Source organism: Phyllobates terribilis, unplaced genomic scaffold (genome assembly GCF_046119375.1).
Source record: "Phyllobates terribilis strain yellow unplaced genomic scaffold, ASM4611937v1 Scaffold_1__5_contigs__length_1240528914, whole genome shotgun sequence".
Classification (NCBI taxonomy): Eukaryota; Metazoa; Chordata; class Amphibia; order Anura; family Dendrobatidae; genus Phyllobates; species Phyllobates terribilis.
The window spans coordinates 769,145,791-769,164,550 of NW_027362761.1; the positions used below are offsets into that span (position 1 = coordinate 769,145,791).

Here is an 18,760-nt window from a genome sequence, read left to right on the forward strand (position 1 = left end):
GGAGAAGAGCATGTACCAGTGAGTTGAATCAGGGGAGCAGAGCATTAGATGGCGGCCTATACAGCAAGCAGAGAAATTGTGCAGGAGAAGAGCATGTACCAGTGAGTTGAATCAGGAGAGCAGAGCATTAGATGGCGGCATATACAGCAAACAGAGGAATTATGCGGGAGAAGAGCATGTACCAGTGAGTTGAATCAGGAGAGCAGAGCATTAGATGGCGGCATATACAGCAAGCAGAGCAATTATGCAGGAGAAGAGCATGTACCAGTGAGTTGAATCAGGAGAGCAGAGCATTAGATGGCGGCATATACAGCAAGCAGAGCAATTATGCAGGAGAAGAGCATGTACCAGTGAGTTGAATCAGGAGAGCAGAGCATTAGATGGCGGCATATACAGCAAGCAGAGGAATTATGCAGGAGAAGAGCATGTACCAGTGAGTTGAATCAGGAGAGCAGAGCATTAGATGGCGACATATACAGCAAGCAGAGGAATTATGCAGGAGAAAAGCATGTACCAGTGAGTTGAATCAGGAGAGCAGAGCATTAGATGGCGGCATATACAGCAAGCAGAGGAATTATGCAGGAGAAGAGTATGTACCAGTGAGTTGAATCAGGAGAGCAGAGCATTAGATGGCGGCATGTACAGCAAGCAGAGGAATTATGCTGGAGAATAGCATGTACCAGTGAGTTGAATCAGGAGAGCAGAGCATTAGATGGCGGCATATACAGCAAGCAGAGGAATTATGCAGGAGAAGAGCATGTACCAGTGAGTTGAATCAGGAGAGCAGAGCATTAGATGGCGGCATATACAGCAAGCAGAGGAATTATGCAGGAGAAGAGCATGTACCTGTGTGAAAAGAGAAGAAGAACACGAATGTTAGTCCATGGCCACTGAAATAGCTGCCACTTATCTCCAAAGCCACTTTGCACAAGAAGACGCGTGCACAACCCAGCATCAGACACATCGTTTATGAAGTCCATCATTTATGAAGGAGGGACTCTGAAAGTCACAAAGCCTATTTTTATAGGGCCATCAGGCGGCCTTTACTATTCTTAAAGGGCCAGCAGTCGGCCCTCACTATTCTTAGAGAGCCATCAGCCGGCTATGTCCCTTGGAAGAGATGTGGAGGTCAGAGGGCCTCCTGAAAACAATGTTCCCGTTATTAGGAAGTGGGTCTCCCATTGTATTTACCTATGCAGTGAATGCAATGGCTGCCAAAAATTGGGAGGCACTCCAATGCCCCTTGGAAGAGACATGGAGGAGGGCCTGATAAAAAAAAATGTTCCCATTAGAAAGGAGCGGGTCTCCTATACTTGTAATGCCCATGCACTAAGTGTATGGGCTGACAAACATTTACCCCTGGGGGGTATACATGAACATACTGTATAAAAATTCTTTATACAGGCATCATAAACACCCTTTAAAAAAATTATGTGGGTGTTGCATCACGGACCACGGTCACCCTGGTGATATGGTGGTGGAGGATGAAGAGAAGGAGGAGGACAAGAGCAAATAGACAAAATCAAGAACCATATACCCATGAGTGGGTGTGAAGAGGTGCATGGGAATACACCTCCCAAAAAAAGACAGTGGATTTGAGTTTATGTTACGCTGCTATCATTCGGGGGTGTTGAGAAGTCTGGCCCAATCCAGCCCTCGTTCATATTTATAAGAGTCAGCCTGTCAACATTTTCAGTTGACAGGCGGATGCGCTTATCAGTTATAATTCCACCAGCGGCACTAAAAACCCGCTCTGATAAAACGCTGGGCAGGATAGGACCTCCAAGGCATAGAGAGCCAGTTCATTCCACGTGTCCAGCTTGGATACCTAATAATTATAAGGCACAGAGGAATCACGGAGGACGTTGGTACAGTCAGCAAGGTACTCCCTCAGCTGTAGGTGACTTTCTAAAATGGGCACAGAGGCGGCGTACTTTAACAAGCAGATCCGGCAGCTCCGGGAAGGATTTGAGAAACTGCTGAACCATGAGGTTAAGTACATGGGCCAGGCATGGTACGTGTGTGAGCTCGCCTCACCTCAGAGCCGCCACCAGGTTCCAGCCATTGTCACACACGACCATGCCTGGCTGTAGGTTCAGCGGTGTGAGCCACAGATCTGCCTGCTCTTTCAGAGCTGTCCACAACTCTTGAGCATTGTGCGGTTTGTCAACTAAGCATATTAGCTTCAGCACACCCTGTTGCTGCTTGGCCGAGGCAGTGCTGCAGTGCTTCCAGCTTGTGACTGATGTGGTCATTTCGGAGATGGAGGCTGAAGAGGAGGATGAGGTGCAGGAGCTGTAGACTGTGAGGGCAACCTGGTTGACCTAGGGCCCGCAATCCTTGACGTCGGGAGGACGTGTCCCGTCCCAAGGTCCGACTGGGTCCCGGCTTCCACTATGTTAATCCAGTGTGCCGTCAGCAAGATGTACCGTCCCTGCCCACAAGCACTTGTCCATGTGTCCGTAGTTAAGTGGACTTTTCCGGTAACTGCGTTGTTGAGGGCACGGCTAATGTTTAGGGACATGTGCTTGTGTAATGCAGAGACGGCACACTGGGAGAAATAGTGGCGGCTAGGGACCGAGTACCGAGGGATGGCCACCGCCATCAGGTTGGGGAATGCTTCTGTCTCCACGAGCCTAAAAGGCAACATTTTGAGTGCAAGCAGTCGTGAAATGTGGGGATTTAGTAGTGGGGCGTTGGCTGCGTATTTGCGCTTGCGTTCCAAGGACTGGGGTATGGAGAATTGAACGCTGCACTGGGACAAGGACGTGGAAGTGCTTTCTGATGCTGCTACTTGAGAGTGTGCAACGACAGGTGCAGGGCAGGAGGCATCTTTGCATGCACCATGGACAGGGGATTGGCTTGCATGCACAACAGTGGAAGAAGCAAAGGTGCCACCCGCAGACACTGTTCCTGGATCCTGGGGTTCGGCCCACAGTCAGGTGCTTTGCTGCCATGTGCCTAATCATGCTGGTGGTGGTCAGGCTGCTAGTTTTGCCACCCCTGCTGATGCTGGCCTGGCAGGTGGTGCAAATGGCCTTTTTGGAGTTATCGGCAGGGTCTTTAAAAAATCAACCAGACTCGGGAAGACCTAACAGTTGTACTGGCAACTTCCTGTGTGTTGGTGTTACGGGGAACGGTTGCCTGTCTTCTGTCTGCGGCCACCACACTGCTTCTTCCTGCCTGTTGGGGTGCTCAGCCTCCCTCCCCCTGTGTGCTGCTGTCTTTCTGCCAGGTTGGGTCAGTTACTATATTATCCACCACGTCGTCTTCCACTTCCGCACCCTGGTCCTCCTCCTGACTTTCTGGCAATTGTGTCTCATCATTGTCCACCTCTTGTGACACCTTTCCACCGTCGCCTTCGTGTGACCGTGGCTGCTCAAATATTTGGGCATCGCTACATGCGATCTCCTCTTGCTGCGCTTCAAGTGGACCGGGCGAGAGGCCCGAATCTATAAATGGTAAAGTGAACAGCTCTTCAGAGTGTCCAAGTGTGGGATCAGTTGTCTCTGGGCACTCGGCATGGTAGGAGGAAGGAGGATCAGGTTGAGGAATATGTGGTCCAGACTCACGGCTACTGAGACTTGACCGTGTGGAAGACAGGGTGGTGGTGGTGGTGGTGGCTAAGTGACTAGAAGCATTATCCGCTATCCAACCAACAACCTTTTGACACTGCTCTGGGTTCAATAGTCGTGTGCTGTGGTCCCCTAGGTATTGGGACAGGAAGGTCGGGCGAGAAGATGTGAGTGTTTGTTGTGGCACAATTTCAGCTTGCCCACGGCCTCGGCCTCCGCCTCTCAATGCACCATCACCATCACGTCCAGTTCCCCATCCCTTGCCACGCTCCTTGCCCATTTTAAATGGAGAACAATATCTTCCATGCTCACTACAAATGGCTTAATTTGGAGCGAAGTTATATGTAATCTGTGTGTTGGAGAAACCACAGTTTTAAATACCTGGCCTGTAGGTAACTATTTTGAACAGCAAACCGGTGCCAAAAACTTTGCTGACACACTGAAAAAAAATTAGAATGGAGGCCAGAAATGGCAGAATTTTCTGAAAACGTATATGTGATCCGTGTGACGGACAAACCACAGTTTTAAATACCTGGCCTGTAGGTAACTATTTTGACCAGCAAACCGGTGCCAAAAACTTTGGTAACACAGTGAAAAAAAATTTGAATGGAGGCCAAAAATGGCAGCATTTTCAGCACAATTATATGTGAATGTGATCCGTGTGACGGAGAAACCACAGTTTTAAATAGCTGGATTTTTAGCGCTGTAATATGGAAAGGACCTGGCTGTATTCTGCAGTGCTACAAGCAAATGGCACAGAAAAATGGTGTTCTCTGGATTGCTTATTAAGAAAATAATGGGGATTAAGATCCAAAAAAATTATTCCTGGCCCCTGAGACCTGGGCCTTTGTCTAGAAATATCTAACAGCAGCAGAAGGCAGAACTAGAATGGAGTCTCTTGTGCTATATGCACTGGAGTCTGCTATATACCCTGCCCACAAGCACTTGTCCGTGGTTAGGTGGACTTTCCCAGTAACTGCGTTGATGAGGGCACTTCTAATGTTGAGGGACACGTGCTCGTGTAATGCGGGGACGGCACACCGGGAGAAATAGTGGTGGCTGGGGACTGAATACCGAGGGACGGCTGCCGCCATCAGGTTGCGGAAAGCTTCCGTGTCCACAAGCCTACAAGGCAACATTTAGAACACAAGCATTTGCGAAATATGTGACTTTAGAAGTGTTGCCTGTGGGGCGATGGCTACGTATTTGCGCTTGCGTTCCAAGGACTGGGGTAGAGACAACTCAACGCTGCGCTGGGACAAGGACGTGGACATGCTTGCTGATGGTGCTAGTTGAGAGTAGGAAACGACAGGTGTAGGGCGGGAGGCAGCTTGGCATGCGCCATGCACAGGAGTTTGGTTTGCACGCACAACAGCGGAGCAAGCAGTGGTGTCACCCGCAAACACTATTTCTGGACCCTGGGTTTTGGCCCACTTAGTCAGGTGCTTTGCTGCCATGTGCCTGATCATGCTGGTGGTGGTCAGGCTACTAGTTTTGCTACCTGTTATCTGCAGAGTCTGTAAAAAAGAACCAGACTCAGGAAGACCTAACAGTTGTACTGGCAACTTCCGTCGTGTTGACGTTACAAGGAACGCTTTCCCGCCTTGTGTCTGCAGCCACCATGCTGCTTCTTCCTGCCTGTTGTAGTGCTACACCTCCCTCCCCCTGTGTACTGCTGTCCTCGCTCTGTATGTCCCCCTGCCAGGTTAGGTAAGTTACTATATCATCCACCACCTCGTCTTCCACTTCTGCACCCTGGTCCTCCTTCTGACTTTCTGGCAATTGTGTCTCATCATCATCATCCACCTCTTGCAAATGAAATTGCACTTTCCCACCGTCACCTTCGTTTGACCATGGCTGCTCCAATATTTGGGCATCGCTACACGCGTTCTCCTCTTGACTCAATTGAAGCTGTCTGGGTGAGAGGCCCGAATCTACAAAATGGAAAAGTGAACAGCTCTTCTGAGTGTCCATGTGTGGGATCAGTTGTCTCTGGGCTCTCGGCATGGTGGGAGGAAGGAGGATCAGGGTGAGGAATATGCAGTCCAGACTCACGGCTACTGAGACTTGAACGTGTGGAAGACAGGGTGGTGTTGGTGGTGGCTAAGTGACTGAAAGCATTGTCTGCTATCCAACCAATAACCTTTTGACACTGCTTTGTGTTCAATAGTGGTGTTCTGCGGTTCCCTAGTAATTGGGACAGGAAGGTCGAGCAACAAGATGTGGGTGTTTGTCGTGCCACAATTTCAGCTTGCCCACGGCCACGTCCTCGGCCTCTGCATGCACCATAACCATTGTGTCCACTTCCCCGTCCGTTGCCACGCACCTTACCCATTTTTAACGGAAGACAATATTTTCCACGTTCACGAGAAATGGCTGATTTTGGAACGCAGTTATATGTGATATGTCTGACAGAGAACCACAATTTTAAATAGCAGGCCTGTAATTTGCTAATACTATCCTTCACAGACACCTAGTGTGAATAGCTTGACCGACACACTGCAACGGAATGAAAATGGAAGAAATGTCTGATTTTGGAACACTCTTTTAGGTGTTATGTCTGACAGAGAACCACGGTTTTAAATAGTAGGCCTTTTATTTGCTAATGCTATCCTTCACAAACACCTAGTGTGAATTGCTTCACCGACACACTGCAACGGAATGAAAATGGAAGAAATGTCTGATTTTGAAACACTCTTATAGGTGTTATGTCTGACAGAGAACCACGGTTTTAAATAGTCGGCCTTTTATTTGCTAATACTATACTTCACAGACATATAGTGTGAATAGCTTGACCGACGCACTGCAACGGAGTAAAAATGGAAGAAATGTCTAATTTTGGAACACTTTTATAGGTGTTATGTCTGACAGAGAACCACGATTTTAAATAGCAGGCCTGTTATTTGCTAATACTATCCTTCACAGATACCTATTGTGAATAGGTTGACCGACACACAGCAACAGAATAGAAAAGGAGGCCAATATTGTCCACGTTCAGTTTAAATTTCTGGATTTTTATCGCTGAAATATGGAACAGATCTGGCTTTATTCTGCAGTGAGATCAAGCAAATGGTGCCGAAAAATGGTGTACTCTGGATTGCTTTTTAACCAAATAACCAAGATTAAGATCAAATTTTTTTTCCCTGGGCCCTGATATCTGGGGCTATGTCTACAAATATCTGTAAGAACAGCAGAAGCAGGAACGTTCAATAGACCCTCTTGTACTATATGCACTGCAGTCTCCCACATACACTGCCTGCCTGCCTAATTCCTGCTATCACCACTCAATATATGCATCTGGATTACTCCTCAGAAGAACTGTTAGTTCAGATGGATATATATATATATATATTTTGTGGAATACCTATACTAACTGTGAAGAAGCAAATCTCTCCGTGATGCAGCAGCAGCTCTCCCTACTCTGCCTGGTTTCGGAGTAGACTGTGACGAGCATGGCGGCGCCTGGTCTTATATACACCTGATGATGCTATGCGGCCAGCCAATCACTGTAATGCCCACAACCAACATGGCTACGGAATTACAGTGCATGGCTAAAGAGCGCCAAACATGCAGGGAGGGGACCGGAGTTCCCGCCCGAGCAACCCCTAAATACTCACCGAGCTCGTCGAGCACAGTGATGCTTGGGCGAGTACTGAGCAGTAACGAGCACGTTCGCTCTTCACTAGAGGTGACACCCCTGATGTAAATTTTCAGAAAATTGTTATTTCTTATAAAATTTTGGGGTGTATGAGCTTTAATTTAGGATTTATTGTAAATTTTGTTTACTCGACAGACATAGGGGTCTAATTCTGATACATTGATTAAGGCTGATTACATTTAATGAAAATATAGAGTTGCAAAAAAAAATACTAATAATGTCTCGCTGTATGTTTATTACAGAGTAAAATCCTGCTAAAGTAAGAATGGTAATAAGACCTTGAAGTACAGAAGCCAAGCAGAGGAACTTGAAGCAACAGTGGGCAAAATAAAAAAAATATTGCACTGAAAATGTTGATTCCTGATAAAATTATTTTGTTGTGAATTGAGTTTTTGAGAAAGATTTTAAACTGTATAACTGTGAACTGATGATTTATTAGAAGTGTCAGCATTGAGTTTCTACAAGATTTCTCAAAGCAGCCACATTATATTCAATTTTCTAAGCATTGAATTGAAGCTTTAACTTTTGCTGTCATTAACTTTGAAACTAACAACTGAATTTTGAAACATGATTGCTACAACCCAAAGTCCATTATCCATAATAGCATTAAAAAAGCTGTCCAAGATTAAAAAAAAAAAATTTTTTTTATTCCAAAAACAGTACTACACATGACCACTGGTTGTGTATGGTATTGCGACTAAATCCTAACAATGGAGCAAAGCTGCAATACTATGATCCATTAGAACAATTCCTGGAATTCACGTGTAATGTACGTCCATACAATACATACCTCATATTATAACCGTATGATGCATTGTGTGACATACATATGTGCCGGACTATGAAATGACCATTCGGAAGACTAATCGTAACCCAAGTAAAACAAACCGAACATCCCGGTCATAATGAAAAAATAATAATAAAGAATTAGCCAAACATTGTGTCAGACTAAAAAATCTTTATTCCAAAAATAGGTTCTTGGTGGCACTAAAGAAAAAGTGCATACATGGATTTATAAGAAAGGAGAAAGGGGGAAGAAAGAGAAGGAAAGGAACAGAGAAAGAGGAGGAAAAGGGAAAGAGGGAAGGGGAAGGATAGAAGAGGGTGTAGTGGGGGGTGTGAGGGATGGAAAGGGAGGAGAGGGGGGATGAAAAAGAAAGGAAAGAGAAAACAGGGGGTAAAAAACATGTAATACTACAATGTGCAAAAATAAAATAATACATATACAGTACAGACCAAAAGTTTGGACACACCTTCTCATTTAAAGATTTTTCTGTATTTTCATGACTATGAAAATTGTACATTCGCACTGAAGGCATCAAAAGTATGAATTAACACATGTGGAATTATATACTTAACAAAAAAGTGTGAAACAACTGAAAATATGTCTTATATTCTAGGTTCTTCAAAGTAGCCACCTTTTGCTTTGATGACTGCTTTGCACACTCTTGGCATTTTCTTGATGAGCTTCAAGAGGTAGTCACCGTAAATGGTTTTCACTTCACAGGTGTGCCCTGTCAGGTTTAATAAGTGGGATTTCTTGCCTTATAAATGAGGTTGGGACCATCAGTTGTGCTGTGCAGAAGTCAGGTGGATACACAGCTGATAATCCTAATGAATAGACTGTTAGAATTTGTATTATGGCAAGAAAAAAGCAGCTAAGTAAAGAAAAATGAGTGGCCATCATTACTTTAAGAAATGAAGGTCAGTCAGTCCGAAAAATTGGGCAAACTTTGAAAGTGTCCCCAAGTGCAGTTGCAAAAACCATCAAGCGCTACAAAGAAACTGGCTCACATGAGGACCCTCACAGGAAAGGAAGACCAAGAGTCACCTCTGCTTCTGAGGATAAGTTTATCTGAGTCACCAGCCTCAGAAATCACAGGTTAACAGCAGCTCAGATTAGAGACCAGGTCAATGCCATACAGAGTTTTAGCAGCAGACACATCTCTTCAACAACTGATAAGAGGAGACTTTGTGCAGCAGGCCTTCATGGTAAAATAGCTGCTAGGAAACCACTGCTAAGGACAACAAGCAGAAGAGACTTGTTTGGGCTAAAGAACACAAGGAATGGACATTATACCAGTGGAAATCTGTGCTTTGGTCTGATCAGTCCAAATTTGAGATCTTTGGTTCCAACCACCGTGTCTTTGTGCTACGCAGAAAAGGTGAACGGATGGACTCTACATGCCTGGTTCCCACCGTGAAGCATGGAGGAGGAGGTGTGATGGTGTGGGGGTGCTTTGCTGGTGACACTGTTGGGGATTTATTCAAAAGGCATACTGAACCAGCATGGCTACCACAGCATCTTGCAGCGGAAATACTATTCCATCCGGTTTGCATTTAGTTGGACCATCATTTATTTTTCAACAGGACAATGACCCCAAACACACCTCCAGGCTGTGTAAGGGCTATTTGACCAAGAGGGAGAGTGATGGGGTGCTACGCCAGATGACCTGGCCTCCACAGTCGCCAGATTTTTTTAGCTGTATACAGTACAGACCAAAAGTTTGGACACACCTCATTTAAAGATTTTTCTGTATTTTCATCACTTTGAAAATTGTACATTCACACTGAAGGCATCAAAACTATTAATTAACCACTTCGCGCCAGAGCCTGTTTTTGCCTTCGTGACCGGGTCAATTTTTTCAATTCTGACCACTGTCACTTTATGAAGTAATTATTCTGGAACGCTTCAACGTATTTCCCTGATTCTGAGACTGCTTTTTCGTGACATATTGTACTTCATGATAGTGGTAAAATTTCTTCGATATCACTTGTGTTTATTTGTGAAAAAATTGGAAATTTGGCGAAAATTCTGAAAATTTAGCAATTTTCAAACTTTGAATTTTCATGCCCTTAAATCAGAGAGATATGTCACATAAAATAGTTAATAAATAACATTTCCCACATGTCTACTTTACATCAGCTCAATTTTGGAACCAAAATTTTTTTTTGTTAGGGAGCTATAAGGGTTAAAAGTTGACCAGCGATTTCTCATTTTTACAACAAAATTTACAAAAACATTTTTTTAGGGACCACATCATATTTGAAGTCACTTTGAGGGGTCTTTATGACAAAAAATACCCAAAAGTGACACCATTCTAAAAACTGCACCCCTCAAGGTGCTCAAAACCACATTCAAGAACTTTATTAACCCTTCAGGTGCTTCACAGGAATTTTTGGAATGTGGAAGAAAAAAATGAACATTTAACTATTTTCACAAAAATGTTATTTTAGACCCAATTTTTTTTATTTTTGCAGGGGTAACAGGAAAAAATGGACCCCAAATTTTTTTTTGCAATTTCTCTTGAGCGCGCTGATACCCCATATGTGAGGGAAGACCACTGTTTGGGCGCACTGCAGGGTTCGGAAGGGAAGGAGCGCCATTAGACTTTTTGAATGTAAAATTTGTTTGAATAATTAGCAGACGTCATGTTGCGTTTGGAGAGCCCCTGATGTGCGTAAACAGTGGAAATCCCCCACAAGTGACACCATTTTGGAAACTAGACCCCTTAGGGAACTTATCTAGATGTGTGGTGAGCACTTTGCACTCCCAGGTGCTTCACAGAATTTTATAATATTGAGCCGTAAAAATAAAATCTTCCCATTTTTCCCACAAAAAATGTTTTTCATCCCCTAATTTTGCATTATCATAAGGGTAACAGGAGAAATTACACCATTTAATTTGCTGTGCAATTTCTCCTGAGTATGCCGATACCCCATATGTGGGGGAAAACCACTGTTTGGGCGCACTGCAGGGCTCGGAAGGGAAGGAGCGCCATTTGACTTTTTGAATGTAAAATTTGTTTGAATAATTAGCGGACACCATGTTGCATTTGGGGAGCCCCTAATGTGCCTAAACAGTGGAAACCCCCCACAAGTGCCACCATTTTGTAAACTAGACCCCTTAGGGAACTTATCTAGAAGTGTGGTGAGCACATTGGGAGACATAATAAACAATCAGTAGCAGGTGAAGAATTGGTTTTATTTATTTTTTACGCCGTTCCTCTTGCGGTATAAGTGATGAGATTACTTTATTCTTTGGGTTGGTGCGATTACAGCGATACCAGATTTATATTGGGTTTTTATGATTGACAGCTGAAACACACTAAAAGACGCTTTTTTTTGCAAAATCTAGTTTTTGCATCGCCATATTTTGAGAGCTATAATTTTTCCATATTTCAGCCGACAGAGTCATGTGACAGCTTGTTTTTTGCGGGACGAGTTGACATTTTTATTGGTACCATTTTTGGGTATGTGACATTTTTTGATTGCGTTCTATTCCGTTTTTTGGGAGGTAAAATTAACAAAAACCAACAATTCACGAATTGTTTTTTGAGGTTTTTTTTATGCCGTTCTGCGTGTGGTAAAAGTGATAAGGCAGCATTATTCTCCGGGTCAGTACGTTTACAGCGATACTACACTTACTGTATATTTTTTTATGTTTTGGCGCTTTTACACAATAAAACAATTTTATAGAAAAAATATTTTTTTTGCATTGCTTTATTCTGAGAGGTATAACTTTTTTATTTTTCGGCTGATGGAGCTGTATGGTGGCTTGTTTTTTGCGGAACAAGATGACGTTTTCAGCCGTACCATTTTTATTTCCATTTTGCTTTTTGATCGCATTTTTTTCCAATTTTTGTTTGGCGATATGAGGAAAAAGCATAGTTTTTTGCTCCGTTTTTTATTTATTTTTATTACGGTGTGCACAGAAGGAGTTAATTAGTGTGACAGTTCTATAGCTCTGGTTGTTTCGGACGCGGCGATACCAAATATGCGTACTTTTTTTGTTTTTGCATAAATATACGGATTTATCGGTTTAATATTTTATTTATTTATTTTTATTTATTTTTTTTAACAGTTTCAAAACATTTTTTTTACTTTTTTTTTTACATTTTTACTTAGTCCCTGTATGGGACATTAATTTTTATTTTTCTGATCACTGATCTCATGTAATGTAATAGACATGTATTACATTACATGAGATCTTTGCTGTTTCACAGTCAGTGTGTCCTGCCAGGCTTCAGCTGCAGGCTGAGCCAGGCAGGACACCATATATGGCAGATCTGGAGGCGGTCATGTGACCTCCAGCTGCCATAGCAACGTCAGGTCCTGGAAGGTATCAGGTATCTTCGGAGAGGTAAGTATACCACCCCCTCTCCTCCTGCTGTCTTCTATATGCCGTAATCACTATAGATCGCGGCATATAGAAGACAGCAAAGGGTTAACATCACTGGGACCTGATCCAATCAGGTCCCGATGATGTTCCCTGTCAGAGCTATCGCTCTGCACCGCACCTGCAGCGCTTGCAGGACCCTGGGGGTCCTGAGCGCTGCGGGACCACCCACCGTTTTTAAACGTCCGCGCTGCACAGGTCCCAGGCAGCGCGGACGTTTATCTACAGTGGGCTGTCGGGAAGCGGGAACCTGATTGACTTCTACGAGGAGGTTAGCTCTCGAGTAGATCAGGGGGAACCAGTGGATGTCGTGTATCTCGACTTCTCAAAAGCGTTCGATAGCGTGCCACATAATAGGTTGGTATACAAAATGAGAATGATGGGGCTGGGGGAAAATGTTTGCAAGTGGGTAGCAAACTGGCTAAGGGATAGAAGGCAGAGGTTGGTTATAAATGGAATATTCTCAGATTGGGTAAGTGTCACTAGTGGGGTACCACAGGGGTCTGTACTAGGCCCAATGTTATTTAATATCTTTATTAACGACATAGTCAACGGGTTAAATAGTAAAATATCAATGTTTGCAGATGACACAAAGTTATGTAAAACAATTAATACAAAAGAGGATAGTGCAGACCTACAGAGGGACTTGGATAAGCTGGGTAGGTGGAGCATTAAATGGCAAATGAGGTTTAACGAGGAGAAATGTAAGGTCATACATATGGGAAGGAAAAATGGAAGTCACCAGTACTCACTGAATGGGAAATCATTGGGGAATTCAGAGATGGAGAAGGACTTGGGCGTCTTGATTGATAGCAAACTAAATTGGAGTGCCCAAAGTCAGGCCGCTGCTGTAAGGGCAAACAGGGTAATGGGATGTATCAGAAGAGGTATAGCTGCAAAGGATGAGAACATTGTTCTTCCACTGTACAAAGCACTGGTCAGACCACACTTGGAATACAGTGCTCAGTTATGGGCCCCAATATATAGAAAGGATATAAATGAGCTTGAAAAGGTACAAAGAAGGGCAACAAAATTAGTAAAGGGAATGGAGGGACTGCAATACCCAGAGAGGTTGACAAAACTAGGACTATTCAGCCTGGAAAAGAGAAGGTTGAGGGGGGACATAATAAATGTGTACAAATATGTTAGGGGACAGTATAGAGATCTTGCCCGGGATTTGTTCCAAAGGAGGGATATTACGGTAACAAGAGGGCATTCACTAAGACTGGAAGAGAAAAGGTTTCAGCACCAGCATAGGAAGGGGTTCTTTATGGTAAGAGCAGTGAAAATATGGAATTCACTGAGTGAGGAGACGGTAATGTCGGATTCACTACACCAGTTCAAGCGGGGACTGGATGCATTTCTAGATACCAGGCAGATTTCAGCGTATACTTAAAAATAAAATAAAATAGTAGGTTGATACAGGGATTTATTCTGACTGCTGGTTTCAGAGTCAGGTGGGAATTTTTCCTCAGGTGAAGATTGGCTAAATCATTTGGGGTTTTTGCCCTCCTCTGGATCAACTTTAGCAATTACAGAACTAACAGGTCGAACTTGATGGACACAAGTCTTTATTCGGCTTTACAAACTATGTTACTATGTGGAATTATGTACTTAACAAAAAAGTGTGAAAAAACTGAAAATATGTCTTATATTCTAGGTTCTTCAAAGTAGCCACCTTTTGCTTTGATGAATGCTTTGCACACTCTTGGCATTCTCTTGATGAGCTTCAAGAGGTAGTCACCAGAAATGGTCTTCCAACAATCTTGAAGGAGTTCCCAGAGATGATTAGCACTTGTTGGCCCTTTTGCCTTCATTCTGCGGTCCAGCTTATCCCAAACCATCTCGATTGGGTTCAGGTCTGGTGACTGTGGAGGCCAGGTCATCTGGCGTAGCACCCCATCACTCTCTTTCTTGGTCAAATAGCTCTTGCACAGCCTGGAGGTGTGTTTGGGGTCATTGTCCTGCTGAAAAATAAATGATGGTCCAACTAAACGCAAACCGGATGGAATAGCATGCCGCTGCAAGATGCTGTGGTAGCCATGCTGGTTCAGTATGCCTTCAATTTTGAATAAATCCCCAACAGTGTCACCAGCAAAGCACCCCCACACCATCACACCTCCTCCTCCATGCTTCACAGTGGGAACCAGGCATGTAGATTCCATCCGTTCACCTTTTCTGCATAGCACAAAGACACGGTGGTTGGAACCAAAGATCTCAAATTTGGACTCATCAGACCAAAGCACAGATTTCCACTGGTCTAATGTCCATTCCTTGTGTTCTTTAGCCCAAACAAGTCTCTCCTGCTTGTTGCCTGTCCTTAGCAATGGTTTCCTAGCAGCTACTTTACCATGAAGGCCTGCTGCACAAAGTCTCCTCTTAACAGATGTTGTAGAGATGTGTCTGCTGCTAGAACTCTGTGTGGCATTGACCTGGTCTCTAATCTGAGCTGCTGTTAACCTGCGATTTCTCAGGCTAGTGACTCAGATAAACTTATCCTCAGAAGTAGAGGTGACTCTTGGTCTTCCTTTCCTGTGGCGGTCCTCATGTGAGCCAGTTTCTTTGTAGCGCTTGATGGTTTTTGCAACTGCTCTTGGGGACACTTTCAAAGTTTTCCCAATTTTTCGGACTGACTGACCTTCATTTCTTAAAGTAATGATGGCCACTCGTTTTTCTTTACTTAGCTGCTTTTTTCTTGCCATAATACAAATTCTAACAGTCTATTCATTAGGATTATCAACTGTTTATCCACCAGACTTCTGCACAACGCAACTGATGGTCCCAACCCCATTTATAAGGCAAGAAATCCCACTTATTAAACCTTATAGGGTACACCTGTGTTATGCACACGCCCGGGCTAAGCGGCGTGTGCGTGGGATTGGTAGTGATTCCACTGGACCGTGCCGGAGAGTGAATGCCTGGAGGGGCGTGACTAAGTATTCACCCGATCCGACCAGGGTCGCACGACGGCATACGACGCCAGTGCACCAAGGAGGAACCGAGCAGAGGGACCAGGTGCTACTCCAGGACAGACCCCGGACACGGCTGTTGACCCACACAGGGGAATACAGGAACAGGCTGGTAGGCTGGCACACAGACTGGTGGGTATAGGCAGGCACGACTGGTATGCAGGCAGGCGGGTATGCAGGCAGGGGGGTAAAGGCAAGCACAGCTAGAGTGCAGACAGGAAGGCACTAGCAGGTAGGAACACAGGCGGGATAGGACCCAGTACACACCGGGACTCAGGAACAATACAGGCAGAGGGTTACAGGCAAGCACTGCTAGAGTGCAGACAAGGCTGAGCAGGGAGGACAGGGCTCTGTTCACACGGAACAGACAGGAAGGGAAAGACAGAGCCAGATACTCACACAGTACTTGCAGAGAAAACAAGCAGGAGTTAGGTACGAGTTCAGATTCTGCAGAAAAAGGAAGGGAACGGACATAGAGGCAAAACAGGTAAAGGACAGGAGAGTGTTCAGACTGGAACTGAGTGTACGGCGGAGACCGACACTGCAGCGGGATACAGGAGCGGGTCTGGGAATACGGCCCCCAGAGAGGCGGAACGAACAGGCAAGGAGCGTGTTCAGACAGGACAGACAAAAGAACACAGAAAGGACTCAGTTCAGACACGGGAACTAATACCGCAAAGCAGGAGACATACAGGACTCAGTTCAGACACGGGAACTGATACAAAAAGCAGGAGACATACAGGACTTAGTTCAGACACGGGAACTAATACCGCAAAGCAGGAGAAATACAGGACTCAGTTCAGACACGGAAACTGATACAAAAAGCAGGAGACATACAGGACTCAGTTCAGACACGGGAACTAATACCGAAAAGCAGGAGACATACAGGACTTAGTTCAGACACGGGAACTAATACCGCAAAGCAGGAGACAAACAGGACTAAGTTCAGACAGGCCTGGAAATACAGCCTCCAGGAAAGGCAGACAAGGAAACAAAGACGGGACCTGGCACCTTCAGAGTGCAAGCACACACTGAAGGAAAACACTATGCTCAGGCAGGGATAGAAGGGAGCTGCTGAGCTATATACCAAGTGTCAGACAGCAATAGGCTGAGGACGCACAAGGGGTGTGACCCACAGCAGGTACAAAAAGCAGGAAGTGATCGGGCGCCGCCCTTAAGCAGCAGAGACAGACACAAACAGACAGCATGGAGGGAAGCCAGAGAGACATTCCGGACAGGAGATCAAGTGCGCGCTCCTGCACAGTGGGAAATGGACCACTATGCAAGGACGCCGCCAGGTATGTTACAGTACCTCCCCCCTTACGCCCCCTCTTCTTCAGACCTGCCAGAATCTTCCGCAGGGAATTCGAGGACCAGTCGTTCACTGGGTTGGAGGGGGACAGAGACTTGAGGGTAATCTCTGCTTCGAGGTACATCTTGTCAAGCTCACAGGAAAAAATAGACGGGTTATCAGGTACATAATGAGGAAAAGTCACTGTCTCTTTGTTATCTGGTGGTACCCCGGAGGATTCAGGAAACAACTGGAGGTCCTCCGCCGGGTCAGAGGAGTGCAGAGGCTCAGAGAAAACAACTGCTTCAGAGTACACTAGGTCGGACTCACTGGAGGAAGCAGGCGAGGTATCGGGTACCGAATATAGGAAAAAGTCTCTGTCCATTCACCACCAGGTGGCACCCCGAAGGGTTCTGAACACAACTGGAGGTCCTCCGCCTGGTCGGAGGGGTGTAGAGACTCGGGAGTAACTTCTGCTTCGGAGTACACTAGGTTGGACTCACTGGACGAAGCGAGCGAGGTATCAGGTACAGAGTATAGGAGAGTCTCTGTCCTTTCGTTACCAGGTAGCACCCCGAAGGGTTCAGGAGACAACTGGAGATCCTCCGCCTGGTCGGAGGGGTGTAGAGACTCGGAGGTAACTACCACTTTGGGGTACCCATTGTCAGGCTCACAGGACGAAGCGGACAAAGTATTGAGTACCGGGTGTAGAGAAGTCTCTCTCCATTTGTCATCGAGTGGTATCCCGGAGGATTCAGGAGGCAACAGGGGATCCTCCGCCAGGTAGTAGAGGTGCACAGACTCAGAGGTAACCACAGCTTTGGAGCATCCTTGGACATGCACACCGGTTAAAGAGAGAGAAGCATCTGATGCCGGGTGCAGGAAGTTCTCCTGTGTGGAGTCTGGATGGGCAGAAGTCTCTTCGGGCAGGAGAACTGGTGCACTACCCACGCACATTACCCATTGGGGTTTCTCCGGGATACAGGGAGATGAAGCTTCAGTAGGGACTTCAAGGTTGGGGTCAGGAGGTCTCAGGGAGGACAGACCCTGGCGTGACGGCTTGCCTCTACGTCTAGCACGTCTGGACTGCCTCTTGAGGTTGAGAGAAGTATTCCGGAAAGCGTAGTCACCCTGTGAGGATTCTGGGTGGGCAGTAGTCTCATTGGGCTGGAGGACTATTGCGCTACCCACACACATTACCCATCGGGGCTGCTCCGGGATATTGGGAGGTGAAGCTTCAGCAGGAGCCTCCGGGTTAGGATCATCGAAGACCATTAGAAAGGCCACCAGGAAGGCCATTAGGTCCCGGAGGATCGGATCCTGTGTTTCATATAGGGGGTTGATCCATTCCAAGGCATCACCCGCCAGGTAAGACATCATAAAGGCCACTTTAGCCCAATCGGATGGAAAGTAGAGAGGGTAGGTCTTAAAGTGTAGCATGCATTGCTCCACAAATGCACGACACTGTCTTGGATCCCCATAGTAACGTGGCGGATCCGCAGGAACGAGGGCTGATAGATCCATCTGGACGGGTGCGTAACTCGCCTGGAACTCAGCTAAAGGGGGAAAAAAATTTATTTATTTTATTTTAATGCATGTATTCGCTGGAAAAACTTCTCAAAGAGCGAAGGCCGTGGGGCTCAACGGGAACCATGGCCTGAGCATGCTGTTATGCACACGCCCGGGCTAAGCGGCGTGTGCGTGGGATTGGTAGTGATTCCACTGGACCGTGCCGGAGAGTGAATGCCTGGAGGGGCGTGACTAAGTATTCACCCGATCCGACCAGGGTCGCACGACGGCATACGACGCCAGTGCACCAAGGAGGAACCGAGCAGAGGGACCAGGTGCTACTCCAGGACAGACCCCGGACACGGCTGTTGACCCACACAGGGGAATACAGGAACAGGCTGGTAGGCTGGCACACAGACTGGTGGGTATAGGCAGGCACGACTGGTATGCAGGCAGGCGGGTATGCAGGCAGGGGGGTAAAGGCAAGCACAGCTAGAGTGCAGACAGGAAGGCACTAGCAGGTAGGAACACAGGCGGGATAGGACCCAGTACACACCGGGACTCAGGAACAATACAGGC

At 45.9% G+C, this 18,760-nt stretch overlaps 1 long non-coding RNA gene across 1 annotated transcript in view; it reads left to right on the plus strand.

Annotated features, from left to right (window-relative positions):
* LOC141171128 (uncharacterized) overlaps nt 1-7,584 on the plus strand; it is a 56,499-nt gene extending 48,915 nt beyond the window's left edge. The window contains exon 4 of the long non-coding RNA XR_012252323.1: nt 7,476-7,584. This is a non-coding gene — a long non-coding RNA (uncharacterized lncRNA). The remainder of the gene's footprint in view (nt 1-7,475) is intronic.
* Nucleotides 7,585-18,760: the final 11,176 nt, after the last annotated feature.